Source organism: Oryx dammah, unplaced genomic scaffold, assembly GCF_014754425.2.
Source record: "Oryx dammah isolate SB20612 unplaced genomic scaffold, SCBI_Odam_1.1 HiC_scaffold_21, whole genome shotgun sequence".
Lineage (NCBI taxonomy): Eukaryota > Metazoa > Chordata > Mammalia > Artiodactyla > Bovidae > Oryx > Oryx dammah.
Genome location: NW_024070205.1, coordinates 14689288 through 14708337, shown reverse-complemented (window position 1 = coordinate 14708337; position 19050 = coordinate 14689288). Strand labels below are relative to the sequence as shown.

The 19050-nt window shown below is 38.7% G+C and overlaps 1 protein-coding gene across 3 annotated transcripts in view; it reads left to right on the top strand.

Moving 5' to 3' along the window:
• The window catches only part of SWT1 (SWT1 RNA endoribonuclease homolog), a 104913-nt gene that overhangs the window by 69910 nt on the left and 15953 nt on the right, over nt 1-19050 (top strand). The window lies entirely within an intron of this gene.

Here is a 19050-nt window from a genome sequence, read left to right as displayed (position 1 = left end):
TTCCTTTCTAGAAAAAAATTGGCTAGATTGTGGGCTTCATAAGGAACTTTTCTTTACTGCATAACTGTAGCTCCAAGAACAGTGCCTGACACGTAATGTTCAGTTCAGTTCAGTTTCTCAGTCATGTCTGACTCTTTGCAACCCCATGGACTTCTGCTCACCAGGCTTTCGTGTCCATCACCAACTCCCGGAGCTTGCTCAAACTCATGTCCATCAAGTCGGTGATGCTATCCAACCACCTTATCCTCTGTCGTCCCCTTCTCCTCCTGCCTTTGATCTTCCCCAGAATCAGGGTCTTTTCTAATGAGTCAATTCTTCACATCAGGTGGCCAAAGTGTTGGAGTTTCAGCTTCAGCATCAGTCCTTCCAATGAATATTCAGGACTGATTTCCTTTAGGATGGACTGGTTGGATCTCCTTACAGTCCAAGGGCCTCTCAAGTGTCTTCACCAGCACATAATGGGCACTCAGCAATTACATGTTGAAGGTGTGTGAGTGCTCAGTTGCTCAGTCGAGTTGACTCTTTGCAACCCCTTGTACTGTACACCAGGCTCCTCTGTCCATGGAATTTTCCAGGCAAAGAATACTGGCATGGTTTGCCATTTCCTCCTCCAGAATAAAAAGTAGTATATGTTAAGGTAATTATCACTGCCCTTTAAAAGAAAAAACATGCTAATATTTGTTAATATGGTTGATTTCATCCAATATAGTCTCACAGTACTGCAAACTGAGAAAGTTTGAGGAGCAGCTTAGTCTTTCAGTGCTTTGAGACTTAATTCGTATGTGATTATTAAGTATTTATGAAGTATATAGAAAACATAGTTCTGGAAAGGTATAGAAGTGACCATGCCATCTTTCTAGTGTGAAGTCAGATGTTTTCTTTTGTGGCATTAAAGGAGAATACTTGCAGTTATTTTTTCTATATGCCAAATTGCTTGATCTGAATTAGACATACAGCTTGCTCTGAGAAGAATGCTGTTCTTTACCAATTAAAAAACAAAACCAAAAGCTGATGTGATTTTAACAAGTCAAAGTTTTAAAAACTTGGATTTTTAAAATAATAGCAATTTTTTATTTTGCTTATTTCTTTTTAAGAGTTTTTGGAAACATCATCTCATTAATGTGCGAAGCATTTGTACCTCTTTTTGGATCACTTGGCTAATATAATTCTTAGAATGAAAGGTTACCAAAGCTTTTTGCTACTGTTAAGTTACTGACTGAAGAGGGGACAGATCCCAAGTTAAATATCATCTCTAAGTGCACATAGGTTTTTTTTTTTTTAAGGCAATATTCCATAAAAGTAGCTCTATGAAGAAGAAATACTCAGTTCTGATTTTAGCTGTGTAAAAGATGTTTCACATGCTACACTGCATAAAAGCCATGCTTGACATATTACCTTTTCTATAGAAAGTAGAGATATTAATCTGACTTCAATTACTCAACAAATGTTTGTTGAGCACCACCTATGCTTGGCATCATGTTAGGCTCTGGGGAATCAAAGATAAATGAGAAACAATCTCTGAGTCCAGTGAGCTTGCAGAAATAGTGCTAACAGTCACATTAAAACAGATAATTACAATAGAGAGTTACTAATATTTTAATAGGAACACAGGCAGTGGAGGGAGGGAGGGTTTGGCAAAAGATGAGACTGGATGGGGATTGGAGGGAAATGTCTTTTCAGCTTCATAAAGCAGTTTCCACTTTATCCTGTGGGCTAGTATTTCACACATCCAGAGCTGTTCTGTGCCATGACAGACGTGTTTCTAGTCCAAAAAGCTATGGAAATTCTGTGTACTTTATTACCCACTGAGAAAATCACTATACATCCTTTGGTAGGTTTTATGGACTTTGCTGTAGAGAACCCTTCTTAATTTTAGAAGCTTTAAACATATTGTCCCCTGGACCCCACCCCAGAGATTCTGATTCTGAGGGTGTGCCTGGCTATCACAATTTTTAAAATTTCTCCAAGTGATTCTAATGTGTAGGCAGATGTTGAGGACCACTAGCCAGTGTGCTTAACCACTTGTTGTCAGAGTGTGGGCACAGAACCAGCCTCATCATAGCCACCTGGAACTTGTTAAAAATGTAGATTCTCAAACCCTGCCCTGCCTACTGAATTGAAAACTCTGGGGGTAGGCCTGGTGGTCTGTGTCCTGATTCTGTGCACACTAAAGGTTGAGCACCAATGGGCCTAAGTGGTGCTCAGCCCTACTGGCCAAGTATAATCACCTGGGAGTTTAAAAAAAGAAAAAAAGGCCGGGTACTAACCCTAAACCTATTCCATCTGAATCGCTAGGAGTGGGACCTGTGTGTAAGCATTTTTGTTCACTCCCATGATGATTCTTATGTGGAGTCATCTTTGAGAAGGTGTAGCATGTACTGCTTTCAAAAATGATACCTAAAGAAATAAACACTAGAATTTTAAAGCTGGTTGAGTTTTGTTACTCTTTCCTTTAAGTGTACATCAGTTCAGTTCAGTTCAGTTCAGTTCAGTCGCTCAGTTGTGTCCAACTCTGCAACCCCATGAATCGCAGCACGCCAGGCCTCCCTGACCATCACCATCTCCCGGAGTTCACTCAGACTCACGTCCATCAAGTCAGTGATGCCATCCAGCCATCTCATCCTCTGTCGTCCCCTTCTCCTCCTGCCCCCAATCCCTCCCAGCATCAGAGTCTTTTCCAACTCTTCGCATGAGGTGGCCAGAGTACTGGAGTTTCAGCTTTAGCATCATTCCTTCCAAAGAAATCCCAGGGCTGATCTCCTTCAGAATGGACTGGTTGGATCTCCTTGCAGTCCAAGGGACTCTCAAGAGCCTTCTCCATCACCACAGTTCAAAAGCATCAATTCTTCGGCGCTCAGCCTTCTTCACAGTCCAACTCTCATATCTATACATGACCACAGGAAAAACCATAGCCTTGACTAGACGGACCTTAGTCGGCAAAGTAATGTCTCTGCTTTTGAATATGCTATCTAGATTGGTCATAACTTTTCTTCCAAGGAGTAAGCGTCTTTTAATTTCATGGCTGCAGTCAGCATCTGCAGTGATCGGACACGACTGAGTGACTTCACTTCACCTCAAGGATAAGGAAATATTGGTTGCTCTGCTGGTTTTCAGCATGTGAGCTGGGGGAAATTGTCTTGAGCCTCAGTCTTTGTCTATAAAAGAAGCATAGAGCTTTTCATTAAGTTACTGTGCTTCAAAAATTGGGTATTGGTGTAACTAATCAAGCCAATGATTCTCTGCTTATTAATGCAGAGTTCTAGCTCCTATCTCAGACTTACTGAAATCACTTCAATATCTGTAGATATTTTGTAGAGAAGAAAAGTTGTATTTTTAACAAACTTTCCAAGAGATTTATATGCAATTTGTACAGGAACACATTAAAAAAAATTAATCCAACCTCCTGTAGTAAGTATATCAGAATTTCTTGAGCTACCAGTAGAGGGCATTATGAATAAAAAGTTTGCCGATTTAAATATTCATTATTCAACAGAAACTACTAAAATTGCAAGGTTTTTTTTTAACTGTTCAGACAATAGACATTTGAATCAAAATACTAAAAGTTAATAATTATATTATTTTGTCAAGTGTTATGTGGTCTTAAAATCTTTTAAAGTAAGTTCAGTGTAAACATTGAAAAATACACTCAAATTTGTAATGACTGCAAATTCATTAGCATTTTGGATGCTTGCTAAAATGAAATAGTTTCTTTTTTTGAGCTATATGCTCAGTGAATATATGTCAGCTCTGTTTCTTTTTATTGTGCTGTGCTAAGTCACTTCAGTTGTGTCCAACTCTTTGCAACCCTATATAGAATATAGCTTGCCAGGCTTCTCTGTCCATGGGATTCTCGAGGGAAGAATATTGGACTGGGTTGCCATTTCGTACCCCAGGGGATCTTCTTGACCCAGAGATTGAACCCATGTCTCTTATTAGAGCAGATCATTTATGGTGTTATTTTAGGAACCGGTAATAAATAACCTGTTAATCAAGTCCTTCAGTTAAAGAAGTGAATGAAAATGTGTGTGTTGAACTGAGTTTGTAGCTGCCTTCACTAATGTCATCTACCCTAGCTAAGCTGCTATTTCTTTTCTTAGAATAACTCATGCCTTCTTTACATGATGTATGTGAAAATCTTTTTAAACTGTAACATATTTATAAGTGTTAGTCTTTATTTTCTCTTTAAAGTTGAGATGTTTAATTTGAAATATTTACTGTATATTTTAATTTTGATAGAATTCTAAGCATCATTATGGTGAGTTAAGATTGAAAATATTGGTGTTAGCGGTTGTCCACACAGTTTTATAGTTGGGTGCGGAATACCTAATTTGGTAAAAGTTGAAGGAATGGGAATATTGCTGATTTCTGCACTTTCTGTACAGTTTTTTCTTGGGTAGGAGAGTGAACTTAACTAACTTATTTGGTTTAGAAATTGCTTCTTTCTTATCTTTCCTTTTATATGTATATAGTGCAGTAGCAGCAGCAGGGTTAATTGCAGCACTTTTGTTAATATTTTCTTATATAAACACTAGTGAACCAGTCAGTATTCTTTCCATGTAGACAAAAGTGTTGTAAGATTTATTTTTTAGGTCATTACTATCTAGTCTCATTTTATACTTTAGTGAATTTATGTCTAGATTGGTCAAGTCATTCTCAAGATAACAAAAACCTTTTGCTTAGGATATGAAAATTATAAAGCTTCACTTAGAGTGAAAAATTAATTAGAGTCATACGGCAAATACTAGAACTAAGAAAACTTCTACTTATACATTAATAAAAAAATGTTACATGTCCTGTGCTTAAATCGACATCTCCACAAAGTTAACCAAACCAGTCATGTAATGCAAATCTGAGGCATACTATAAATGTGTGCAGCTTCAACCTGAAAGATAATACTCAAAACAACAATGAATGTGTGTTTTTGTGTTTGTGAAGTAGGTGGTGATCTGCCTAGTTTAGAAGCTGAGGAGAGGACAGAGGGAGAGTGAGGACAGAGGGAGAGTGAGGCTAGGAAATTGTAATCTGCCTGGATTTTCAATCATATAATCCACCTTAGTTATAAAATAAGGTTGAAATTATTAAAAAGAAAAAAACCCAACTGTAGCATTTGAATTCAAAACTATAACTAGATCATGCTCAAGTGTGAATATTCATTTTATCACTTGGTTTAATATGTAAAATTCTGTATTTCTGTGTCAATTTCATGAACTCTGGATTTCTAGCTCATGTATCCATGGATGAAGTGGTTGAAATAATGAGTGTTTTCTCAGTCTCATATTTGGAGTCTTATGGGAGAGAGTTATAAATAACTTGGCACTTTCTGCAGAGGAGGGAATTTTTTCTGTGATGGGGTATCCAAAGTTTAATTAATTTTTATCTCTTAAGCTTAGATTTTTTTTTCTAGTTGTCATATTTGGTTTTGTGGTTTTTAAATATAGACTGAATACCAAATGGTGCCTTGGACATAATCTTATCTTGTATGGGCATTCATTTGTGATCACAGAATATGATTTTGGAAAAAGAGACTTCTGCTTGAATTTAGGAAAGGAAGATGATTAATTTTTATCATCTTCAAATGCTTAATAATCTTCAAAACCTTTGTAACATGCATTACATTCCTATGGCTTTGCTTTGAAATACTTTATAGAGCTGGTTTTCCAAAACAATTACAATCCAGTCACAAAGCTTGGGGTTGGGTATGTGTTATTTACATATATATTTTCTTATTAAGTCTCAAAAGAAATAATTTTCCTATTACTCTCTTACCCCATTTTAACATAAGAACAAAACATACACTGATGTAGCCATGCATAATTCCAGGGATAAAGAATCCTACAATTACAGCAGTTTTTTATATTTATCAGAGAAGGAAATGGCAGCCCTCTCCAGTATTCTTGCCTGGAGAATCCCATGGAAAGAGGAGCCTGGTGGGCTGCAGTTCATGGGGTTGCAAAGAGTCAAACACAACTGAGTGAGTAACACTTTATATCTGTCATTCTTACTGATTGATAATGATAGTAGCTTCAAAGAGTATGGAGTTGTATTTGAGAGAAAATTTTATTAACTTATTATTATCTGTTTTGATAGCCAACCTGAGATTTTAGAAAGGTTATCAAGAAAAGATCCTTCATTTGACACAAAGATAACATTCTTTAGGCTGTTCTATAGGTTAATTGCTGAAACAACAGTTTATTGAAAGACATGTGGAAAATAAAGACCTAAAAATTAGTGACCTTTCAACATCTCAACTCATTACTGTGGGCAAGATGTTCAGTTCAGTTCAGTTCAGTCGCTCAGTTGTGTCCAACTCTTTGTGATTCCATGGACTGCAGCATGTCAGGCCTCCCTGTCCATCACCAACTTCCAGAGTTTACTCAAACTCGTGTCTATTGAGTCAGTGATGCCATCCAACCACCTCATCCTCTGTCGTCCCCTTCTCCTCCCACCTACAATCTTTCCCAGCATCAGGGTCTTTTCAAATGAGTCAGATATTCACATCAAGTGGCCAAAATATTGGAGTTTCAGCTTTAACATCAGTCCTTCCAGTGAACACCCAGGACCGATTTCCCTTAGGATAGACTGGTTGGATCTCCTTGCAGTCCAAGGGACTTTCAAGAGTCTTTTCCAACACCACCCTTCTTCTCCAACACCACACCACAGTTCAAAAGCATCGATTCTTCTGCTGTCAGCCCTGCTTATAGTCCAACTCTCACATCCATACGTGACCACTGGAAAAACCATAGCCTTGACTAGACGGACCTTTGTTGGCAAAGTAATGTCCCTGCTTTTTAATGTGCTATCTAGGTTGGTCATAGCTTTTCCTCCAAGGAGTAAGCATCTTTTAATTTCGTGGCTGCAGTCACCATCTGCAGTGATTTTGGAGCCCAAAAAAGTAAAGTCAGCCACTGTTTCCCCGTCTATTTGCCATGAAGTGATGGGACCAGATGCCATGATCTTAGTTTTCTGAATGTTGAGCTTTAAGCCAACTTCTTCATTCTCCTCTTTCACTTTCATCAAGAGGGTCTTTAGTTCCTCTTCACTTTCTGCCATAAGGGTGGTGTCATCTGCATATCTGAGGTTATTGATATTTCTCCCAGCAATCTTGATTCCAGCTTGTGTTTCCTCCAGCCCAGCATTTCTCATGATGTACTCTGCATAAAGGTTAAATAAGCAGAGTGACAATATACAGCCTTGACATACTCCTTTTCCTATTTGGAACCAGTCTGTTGTTCCATGTCCATCCACATATCAGTCTGACTGAATTATCCAGCACTAGCTGGTATTTAGTTAACCTTTCTCTTTAATGCTATTGAAGGTAATAGATCATCCATGACTTGTGTTTTAAAATAACTAATTTCATTTTAAGTATCTGAAGCTCTTATGTGTGCTTCCTAGCATTTGTAATTCAAGAATAGGCAATAAGGACCTCTATTTTTATCTTAAATATCAGCATTGTAATGCCAGTTATTCCTGTTACCCCTAAAGCATTTCTCGGTGTTAATGTTCTTTTGTTTAGTCAATAAAATCCAGTTTTATTAACAGTGACGGAGCTAAATGTTTCCCATTATAAACTTTTTGATCACACCAGAATCAAATAGTCACATATAAAGGAAGATGACTTCTTGGAGATGAATAATTTGTTTATAGAGTTGTTTTTATTTAAGATCAATACTTTAACATTTTCCTTTTGTTTTGTAACTGGTTATTTCTACCTAATGAATTACTGATCTGGTATTTACTGAAAATTCCTTGCTATCAAGTCTTCTAAGAAGTGCTAAAACTACCAACCATTCCAGTTTTCAGATGGGATAAATGTCTGATTAAATCAGTGGGATTAAACATAAGTAAAATAAATGAAATGGTGGGGTTTAAGGGGAATCAAAGGTACTCAGTAAGGGAGATCATAATAATTTTAACTTAAGTAGTAAGTATATAGTGAATGTATGGATAAAGGCAGATGATCAGTTCTAATTCTTCCCTATAAAGTTGTACAAAAGGTTTAAAGTTAGAGTGTACCCTAGACTCTAGGATTAGTCTCAATCTATTTTGAGAAATATCCTCTTGTGCCTCTAAAGAACTTTTAACACTGTACTCGGCCAAACCATCTACCCATTGTGAGAAGTGATGCAATCAGTAAAACTGTTTCCAGTAATATAAGAGGTTGAGTCCAACTCAGGACAATGTTTTTTACATAGAAGATAATAAATATTTATTATACATTGGAAACCCCTGGAATTATGTTACATTCTGATGGTCCAGTCCTTGTGAATAAGGTATAAATCTTTAAGAGTCAACATATAATTACCTGTAATAATAATGTAACTGGAAGTATAAGTTGTAAATTTTCCAATTAATGTTTCTTTTTTGCTAACATTAAGCTAGTTTAGTTTTTGACAACCACGTAGCTATATATTTTCCCCAACTTAATTGTTGAGCTAAAACAAGTAGAATCATCAAAAATATATTTTTATATTAAAGATTGTATTTCATGCATATTTTATTTAAACTTGATAACTAGCTGAAAAAGTGTGAGTACTTTTGTACAGCATTGGAGTATGTGCATGCATGCATGCTAAGTCAACTTCAGTCATGTCCGAGTCTTTGTGACCCTGTGGACTGTGGCCTGCCAGGCTCCTCTGTCTGTGGGATTCTCCAGGCAAGAATACTGGAGTGGGTTGCCGTGCCCGCCTTCAGAGAATCTTACTGACTCAGAATCGAACCCACGTCTCATGTCTCTTGCACTGGCAGGCGGGTTCTTTACCACTAGCACCGCCTGATAAGCCCCATATTGGAGTACAAGGTAGTATCTTCTGTAAAAGGATTTGCATTCATTTATCAGGGTGACTCTATCCTAGAAGAAGTAAAATATACCTTTTAGGAGGTTACTAGATCTGAGTTAATAGTAATCCCTGCTGCTGCTGCTGCTGCTGTCACTTCAGTCGTGTCTGACTCTGTGACCCCATAGACGACAGCCCACCAGGCTTCCCCGTCCCTGGGATTCTCCGGGCAAGAACACTGGAGTGGGTTGCCATTTCCCTAGAGACTTAAAATTTCACTGTTGCAGTTGTGCAATGTTGGAGAAATGACCAGGGAAATAAATCAACGTTGATCAATAAACAGTGACTACTGGTTTGTTTGGAAACTTGGAAAGTACAAAGTTGGAGAGTTAGTGACAGGAAAATCTGGAAAAGAGATATGTAATGGGCACATAGAGGTATAATGGGCATCGAGTATGAGAGTATTTGTGTCCCATGTGAATGCTCATCAAAGGCTACCCACTGCAGAGGAGACTGTCAGTAATCAAATGGACAGGATCGGCTGTCCTGTGGATATCAATCAGCCTTTTCACCTACCCACCCGAGTATTTGGTCAGTGAGCTGATATGCAAAGGGACAGTGGCAGCCTGGGCTCTCAGCTAACTTGAGCTCAGATGTGGGACTTCTTCTCATTAAGGCTGCTCTGGCTACTACCACTGTTGAGAGCCCAAATTTCCAACAGAAGAGGCAAATGCTAAGCATCCTATAAGGCACTATTCCCTAATGGATCATCAAACCACAGTGGCAGTGATTCAGATCCCTTCCATCATGAAGGCGGCAGTGATTTGTCTTCACTGGAATAGACACTTCTTTAAAATATGGAATTAACTTCTCTCACTGCAGTATTTGGAGAAGGCAATGGCAACCCACTCCAGGACTCTTGCCTGGAAACTCCCATGGACAGAGGAGCCTGGTAGGCTGCAGTCCCTGGGTCGCTAAGAGTTGGACACGACTGAGCGACTTCACTTTCACTTTTCACTTTCATGCATTGGAGAAGGAAATGGCAACCCACTCCAGTATTCTCGCCTGGAGAATCCCAGGGACGGGGGAGCCTGGTGGGCTGCCGTCTATGGGCTTGCAAGAGTCGGACGTGACTGAAGTGACTTAGCAGCAGCAGCAGCAGCAGCAGCACTGCGGTATTTCTATCCGCAACCCCATCTGTTGATTTAAGGAATTTGTTGGCCACTGTCTTGATAGCCAGTACAACTAAGAAACTAGGTTTGCAGCAAAAGAGGTACAGCTCTAGCTACATGGAATTCACTGACTTTATGATATACTAATCTAAGGAACTAGCTTGGTAAACACTGTAAAAGACTTATTTCACATACCAGCTGTAACCTATGAAGTTAGGGTGCTGTCCTAGCTAATGTATGAAACACAGAGAGGGACAAACAGCTATGTATGGTGCTGTTTCTCCCTTAGAATATGTAGATCCAAGAATAAAGGAAATAAGTGGTGCTGGTTTCTCCACTATTAAACTGAATAACTCTTCTCCTGGTAACAAAGTACTGTTTCAGGCATTGCTCAGTAAGGAAAACAGGAGCCACTTTAGCCATTTCAAACAAAATTTAATATACACAGTTTAATTTCAGTGCTATTGGAAGGACTAGAAGAGCAAAGGAGAGAAAATGAGAATATCTGGCGAAACAAAAAAGGATTTTTAATGTTTTGAAATTTCCTGTATCGTGCTGTGCCTCTGTACCATAGGACCATCATACTACTTGATTGCTATGGGTTTTTTTTTGTTTTTTGGCCATGCCTTGTGGCATGAGGGATCTCAGTTGGCTGGCCAGGGACTAAACCCATGCCCCCTGCAGTGGAAACGTGGAGTTCTCAACACTGGACTGCCAGGGAAGTCCTGTGATTACTGTCCTTATTTTCAAAAATTCAGCAGTTCCTCCAGATTGCTTGGAAATAATTGTAAAAGATTACAAGAAATGGATGTGATCCTATAAAATAGTTTGTATGAAGTAGAAACATTCTTCAGTCCAGTGTGTTCCATTCAATTAAGGTATATTTGTTATGCTTCCTTTACATATATAGGCTCAGGGCCTAATGTGGAAGTAACCATCTGTCCTCAAACAAAGCAAAGAAAGTCCAACTTATTTTCAGAACCTTTAATCACGAATTAAATTTCTTTCATAAGTGTGTCATTTTTAAAGAAGTTGCAGACATATTTTATTATAACCTAGGCCAATCCATTTTTCACACCTATGCATTTTCAACTTGCTACTGAAAAGTCACTTAAAATAGAATTCCATGTTCAGAAATTTAATTGCCAATTCTTCAACTTAGGTACTTCTGTACCTAGACAGAATGACTCATGTAGGAAGGTCCCATTGTTTATACACCTATCCCTTGTGGATTTCTACATTCCACCTCAGGTCTACATCTTACCTCGTCTTTGGGGTGGTCAGTTCCTGCTGCGATGAACATATCTGTCTATACCAACAGAGGTATTAATCTCTCTTCTCATGCTGAGATATGGAAAATATTCTCTCTTGATTCAACTGAGATACCATTGGACTTTACAGGAGGAACCTTCACCCTAAAGCTAATGAACGTATGACTAAACAAAAAGAGAAAAGTGGCAGACGGAGTTCAAGAATTCCTTGTTTTAAACCAACCAGAAGATTAGCTTAGAAGAAATCCCGTACTTTGCTGTTTATCTAGTTGATGGTTATTTCCCTTACCTCAGCCCTCATTTCTGGGTCCATTATTTCTAAATCCCAAAACTTACTGGCTTACAGAATAATAGTCAGTTGCTTATTTTGTCTCATGGTTTTAGGGCTTGACTAGACACATGAGGGCAGTTCTTGCTGGAGGTCTCTTGTGTGGTTGTGGTCAAATAGTGTTTGGAGTCATCTCTAAGGCTGTCTGATCCTGGCTGTCAGCTAGAACACAAACATGTAGCATCTCCATGTAGCCTCAGCTTCCTCCCAAAGAGAGGTTGGTTTCCAAGATCATCCCAGAATATCAGGTGGTCAGTATATTGCTTTTAATGACATTGCCTCAAATTATATGTCATCCTTGTTGTCACAGACCTGCCTAGATGGAGGGGGCACCACCATAGACCCTACCTATTGATAGGAAGAGAAATGTCAGTGTTAATATTATAAGAAGAAACATAAGGGATGAAGCAAAATTTTCAGCAGTTCTTTTACCAAAGATCTGTTAGTGGTAAATGCTCTCATTCTGACTGAACGTGTTGTTTTGCTTTCATTATTGATTGCTGTTTAACTGTGTGTAGGTTGTAGGTTGACAGTTATTTTCCCTAGGCACTTTGAAGATATAATTTCATTATCTTATATCTTCTTGAAAATAGGTTGTCAACTGTCATCGGAAGGGTTTTTAAGAAGCTGCTACCTTATCTGCTTTTCTGTAAGATAAGCTCAAGAACTTGTTAGTCTGTTATAACAGTTTCTGTTATAACCTATGGGTTCAGGGAGGGTTTCCCTATCACACCCACCTTATACATTGGAAAGTAGGGTCACAGGGATAATGTCATTGCCGCAGGGATGATGTCACATGCCTAATGTCACATGGTTTATACTTAGCAGAATGACCTATTGAAATTGGTCTTGGCCTAGAGAACTCACTTCTAAATATCCTAAACTTTCTGACTGAAAAACTTAAAGTCAGTTATATTCAAAAGGTATTTTTTTAGTTGGTTTCATAGAACTTTAGAAAATTTCGAAGTTTAATTAAAAAGAATGTTAGGACTTCCCTGATGGTCCAGTGGTTAAGACTCAGTTCTTCCAAAGCACGGGGCCCCAGTTCGATCCCTGGTGAGGGAACCAAGATTTTATATGCCTCACAGGGTGGCCTAAAAAAGAATATTAAAAAAGTACAAAATATCTTTGCCTTAGAAGTCAATTCACTTTCTTCCTCTGTTTTTCTAAATTTGCCTTTTTCTACCTTTTATTTTTCTGAGAGGAGAATGAGTCTGCTTGGTTGAAATGAGTATCCCCAAAAGATTTCTATTGGTAGATGGTCTTGTCCCAAGAGACAGTTTTTAACAAATGAAACAATAAAAGCAGGAAAGAAAATTGTGTCTGAGGTGATACTGCCGACAGTCAACATCACATAATTTTGAAGACCTGGCTTAAAGCTTGAATAAAAATTTCCGTCTTATGGACTGGACTAGGTCAAGATGAACTTAGCATCCATGTACCAATACATTGGGGCTTCCCTGGTGCTCAGACAGTGAAGAATCTGCCTGCCGATGCAGGAGATCAAGGAAACCTGGGCTTGATCCTTGGATCGGGACGATCCCTAGAGAAGGAAATGGCTCCCCACTCCAGTATTCTTGCCTGGAGAATTCCATGGACAGACGAGCCTGGTGGGCTATAGTCCATGGGGTCCCAAAGACTTGGACATGACTGAGCAACTAACACACACACACACACACACACAGACCCAATGTGTTGGGTCATTCATAGGGAAGAAAATAGGTAAACTGGTTGTTTTGATGCATTTAAAAATAAATGATTTGCTTAAGTTTTTTACTTTGTAATGGATTGATTGTGTAACTTAGAAATGCCTTAGAATTTACAAAGCATAGTTGAATTGGAAACAGTATTTCTAAGATTGAGAGGAGAAAGGAAAACAATGACTGTTTATTTTAGAGGATGAGTACACATGGGAAATAGATGGGCAAACAGTGGAAACAGTGTCAGACTTTATTTTTTGGGGCTCCAAAATCACTGCAGATGGTGACTACAGCCATGAAATTAAAAGACGCTTACTCCTTGGAAGAAAAGTTATGACCAACCTAGACAGTATATTCAAAAGCAGAGACATTACTTTGCTGACTAAGGTCCGTCTAGTCAAGGCTATGGTTTTTCCTGTGGTCATGTATGGATGTGAGAGTTGGACTGTGAAGAAGGCTGAGCGCCGAAGAATTAATTGATGCTTTTGAACTGTGGTGTTGGAGAAGACTTGAGAATCCCTTGGACTGCAAGGAGATCCAACCAGTCCATTCTAAAGGAGATCAACCCTGGGATTTCTTTGGAAGGAATGGTGCTAAAGCTGAAGCTCCAGTACTTTGGCCACTTCATGCAAAGAGTTGACTCATTGGAAAAGACTCTGATGCTGGGAGGGATTGGGGGCAGGAGAAGGGGACGACCGAGGATGAGATGGCTGGATGGCATCACTGACTCGATGGACATGAGTCTGAGTGAACTCCAGGAGATGGTGATGGACAGCGAGGCCTGGCGTGCTGCGATTCATGGGGTCGCAGAGTTGGACATGACTGAGCAACTGAACTGAACTGACTGACACATGGTACCTTAGGTAGTACCAGAGGGATAATAGAGATATATGAAACTATCTTTAAGCCCAAGGGGCAAATGTGATACTAGAAATTTAAGGTGAACACCCACAAGAAAGAAGCCTGGGACACACGGGAAATTAGTAGAAAACAAAGGACAAAGAAGAAACAGGATGAGAAGATCTAAGACATTTTTCTTTATACAGTGTTAGAGTGCTTATGCTTTTTTAATTTGGCTAGTGCCTGTGTAGCCAGCATGGATTAACCCAAGTTAATATGCAGATCTGTAAAAGCAGACTGAAGGTGAATTACCAGAAAGACTGAAAAGTTTAAGAGACTTGGCAGCACAGATATCTGGGAATTCCCTGGTGGTTCAGTGGTTAGGACTCAGCACTTGCACTGCCACAACCCAGGTTTGATCCCTGGTAGGGGAACTTATATTCTTGGAGCCATTTGGTACAGCCAAATTAAAAGAAAAAAGAAAAAGAAGAAAGGAGTTTCAAAAGAGAAGGAATCTTTAATAGTGTCGTGTTTTACCAACAGGCCGAAAAAAAACCTGTCCATTAGATTGAGCAATGTAGAAGTCATTGGTGAATTTATTGGTGTTAAATTCATAAAAGTGTAGGGGCAGATTTTAATTATCAGTCGACCAAGGGGACTTTGAGATAAAGACTAGAAACAGCAGAAGGACATCATGTAACTGTAGGAGATCACAAAGCCAAGGGAAGAGATTGTGTTTGAAATTTCCTTGAGAAAACAATGGGTCAAGTGAATATAAAAGTTAGATAATGTCAGTATAAATGTTTCTTAGATAATATGTGAAAAGATAAAGCCATTCATAATAAATAAACTCAGAGTTACAGCAAAAAAAGTAATTTTGTAATAATAATACATGAAGTTATTCTTAACCCTTTCACTACAGTAATTTTAAATCTTCTGGTTTCTCAGAAAGGCCTTTTTGCTAAAGTTTCCCTTCTTAAAAGTAAAATCATACAGTTTTGTCCTTTTGTGACAGGCTTATTTCACTTAATACAATATTTTCAAAGTTCATCCATGTTGGCCGCCTGTGTCAGAATTTCCTTTTTAAAGCTCAGTAAGTGTTAATCACTCAGTCATGTCCGACTCTGCAACCCCATGGACTGTAGCCCACCAGGCTCCTCTGTCATGGAATTCTCCAGGCAAGAATACTGGAGTGGGGAGCCGTTCCCTCCTCCAGGGTATCCTCCCGACACCCAGGGATAGGGCCCGGGTCTCCTGCGTTGCAGGCAGATTCTTTACTGTCTGAGCACCAGGAAAGTGTATATACCACATTTTGTTTATCCGTTGATTTTTTAAATTTATTTCTTTTAATTGGAGGTTAATTATTATACAATATTGTGATGGTTTTGCCATACATCAACATGAGTCAGCCACAGGTATACATGTGTCCCTTCATCCTGGATCCCCCTCCCACCTCCCTCCCACCCCATCCCTCTGGGTTGTCCCAGAGCACTGACTTCGGGTGCCCTGCTTCTTGCATCAGACTTGACACTGGTCATCGATTTTACATATGGTAATGCACGTGTTTGATGAGTACTTAGGTTGCTTTTGCTCTTTGGCCCTTATGAGTATTACTGCTGTGAACGTGGACATACAGATATCTCTGTGAGTCCCTGCTTTTGATTCTTTTGGAGGTATATCCAGAAGCTGAATTGCTGGATTATGTGTTAATTCTATTTTTAATTTTGTTGAGGAACCACATAGTGTTTTCCATAGCAGTTACACCATTTACATTCTCACCAGTGGTGCACGAGGGTTCCATTTTCTCCACATCCTCATCAATCCCTGTTATTTTCTGTTTTTTATTTTTTTATTTTTTTACTAGTCATCCTAATGGGTATGCGGTGTTATCTTGTGGTTTGGTTTGTCTTCTTTTCATAAAAAGTCTAATGCATTTTAAAAGCTCTTTCAGTCTTGATTAGTTCAATGTATGTATTACAAGTTTTTTCACTCTTCACATTTTTTCCTCAGAATTCTAAATAGAACATTTCTTTCATATTTTTGATCTTTTATAAACAGTCTCTTTATTATAGGGAGATGTGCTTATAGTAAGGCAGTAGTAAAATTGTGTCACAGCCCTGATTGCATATATTGAAATCTTCCAGCAGTAAATGGTGGAACCTCAGTCAAATCTTTCTTTCACTCTTGGCTCTTATCTTGGCTCTACTCCTTCCTTTTGATCTAGAGAGATCTTATTTGCCATGTTACAATGGAAAGATAGTAAGTACCTGGTAATGAGGTGGGATTAATCAGCTAGGAAATAACATTCATAAGATATTAGGAGTAACTATGATTGTTATACAGATTTAACTGCAGTATCTGGTCTTATAGTGGGCATCATACTCTTCAAAGACTTAGTTGTGAAGACTTAGTTAAGCCTGATAGAGGTCTCAGCACTAAGTAGAAGAGGAATGAGCTAGTTTGTCATACTTCTGGCCCCTTGTAGTATGTTGTTAGTGCTAAGCCTAGAACTGGCCTCCAGCAACACCATCTCAAGTAGTAAGATTACTTTTTAGCAGGAAATACAATGCCATGAAGCAAAGCAAATAAAGTAGTTGTTTTGCAATAAACTACTCAGTGAATTCCACATCAGTCTCACATTCTGGGAAGTGGTCCATCTTGCTCCTAATCTCGAGATCTGTGGCTCCTCAAAGCTGAGCCAACAGTATTTAGGATGTCAGCTGTATTCATTTGCTAGGGCTGCCATAAGGAAATAGTACAGACTTGGGTAGCATAAATAACTGAAATTTGCTTCCTTATAGTTTTGGAGGCTGAATCAAGCAATGCTGGCTGGGTTAGTGTCCTCAGAGGCCTCTTCCCTTGTCTTGCAAATGACTCTAAAGGAAAAACAGAATATAATTTATTTTGTTTAAATTTGTTTAAGTTGTTTAACTTTATTTTTTACCATTTTTAATTACATATGGTGTTCTTTTAAAATCTGAGACTGATGTATATCTCCTACTTACATAGATGATTTCACCAAATTAACTATAGAAAACATGATTTTAATTTTGCTTATAGTAAAGGACTCCAAAAAACATACTCTTTTAAGATCCAAGACTTTTTTCCCCTGGTGAGTATGTCCTTGTTGTTGATTTGATAAATTTTCACTCAGTTTATCAGTGATACTGCTTAAATTCATCAGCAGCAAAATTCAGTTTGCATGTCTCTGTATCAAAATAAGAGGAACATGGCTGGAGCAAGAGATTATCATACTAAGTGAAATAAGTCAGACAGATAAAGGCAACTATTTTGAAGGAAAAGAACAGAGCTCAAGGGTCAAAACGATCTGAAGTTGAATCCTCATTCCATCCATTTACTAACTCTGTCACCTAGACAGGTTAATTAGCCTTTTTATATTTGTTTCCTAATCTAGAAAATGGAATTAGTAATAGTTGCTTTGTTAAATTGCAGAAATTAAAGGAGATAGCACTTGTTCCCTTTCTGGCACTGGTTAGATGCTCAGTAGTATCTTCAATAATAATGTTGATTCACAGTGAAAAATAAGCCTTAAGTTGGTTATTAGCTTTGGAGAATGTACGATGAGTTTTTAAAATAATGCTATAAACAAACATTTTTACTTTGTTTTAATTAACTTTTTTATTGTGGTAAAATACACGTAGCATTACCATTTTTAAGTGTTCTTAAAAATGGATTAGGGGTTCCCTGGTGGCTCAGTGGTAACCAGTCTGCCTGCAGTGCAGGAAATGAGGGATCAATACCTGGGTGGGGAAGAGCCCCTGGAAATGGAAATGGCAACCCACTCCAGTCGGTATTCTTTCTTGGGAAATCCCATGGACAGAGAAGCCTGGCGGGCTACAGTCCATGGGGTCGGGAAGAGTTAGACACAACTGGGTGCACATGTGCATAAAAATGTGTTAATGGAGTATTAAATACATCCATGTTGTTGTGTAACCATCACCACATCCATAACCCTTTTCATCTTGTATAACTGAAACTCTGTTTCCATTCAATATAGTAAACTTCTCATTTCTTCCTCCCAGCCCTTCGCAGCACCTGATGCCTGTCTATAATTTTGATTGCTCTAGGCATATACACAAAAGAATTGAAAATAATGTCTTGTTATCAAGCAAAGGGCTTGCTGCCCAAATTTGCATATAAGCCAATACTATTGCACCAGCTTTTGAGAAGAGAAAGGGCTTTATTGTGAGGTTTAACTGGCAAGGAAACAAGGAGGTGTGGCTCTCAATTCTGTCTCTTCATTCTGGGGTTTGGTTGAATGTTCATGAGGTAGAAGAAGAGGGTTGGTTTGCAGAAGCCCTCGAGGGGCAGGTATCCAAGGCAGGGCTTTGGAGCCTGTCCATTTGTGGTGAGGTTCGGTTCATCAGCCTCAGAACCGGATCTTCCTGCTCCATGGACCCTGTGCTTCTGACAGGGCTCTGGTCGCATCTGGCCCTTTCGTTCCTGGGAGGGGGAAACTTTGGTTCTGGGTGTTACTTGAGGTCAACTTTTTCTCTTCTGAGCATGCTTTGGCTGCATGACTTGTGGTTTTGTTCTATTTGTCTCTGAAAAACAACTCAGTATCTTGTTAGAAACAGGATAGGGCCAGTTTGGGCTGGTTCTGCAATTATAGTCTCAAAGAGATATTTACCTATGTTCATAGCAGCATGAGCCACAGTAAGTAAAAAGTGAAAGTAATTCTTATCCGTCAACAGATAAATAGATAAGCAAAATGAGGTATGTACATACAATGGAATATTATTTAGCCTTAAAAAGGAAAGGAATTCTGACAGATGCTACGACATGGATAAACCCTGAGTAGCATGGATGAACAGTGAGCTGAGTAAAATAAGTCATATAATTACTTTTTAAGCTTATTTTTAATGTTCTTCAAACATGAAAAAACTATTTAGAATATTATATTAATGTTAAACTGCCTTGCCAGCAGGGAACATAATTTAT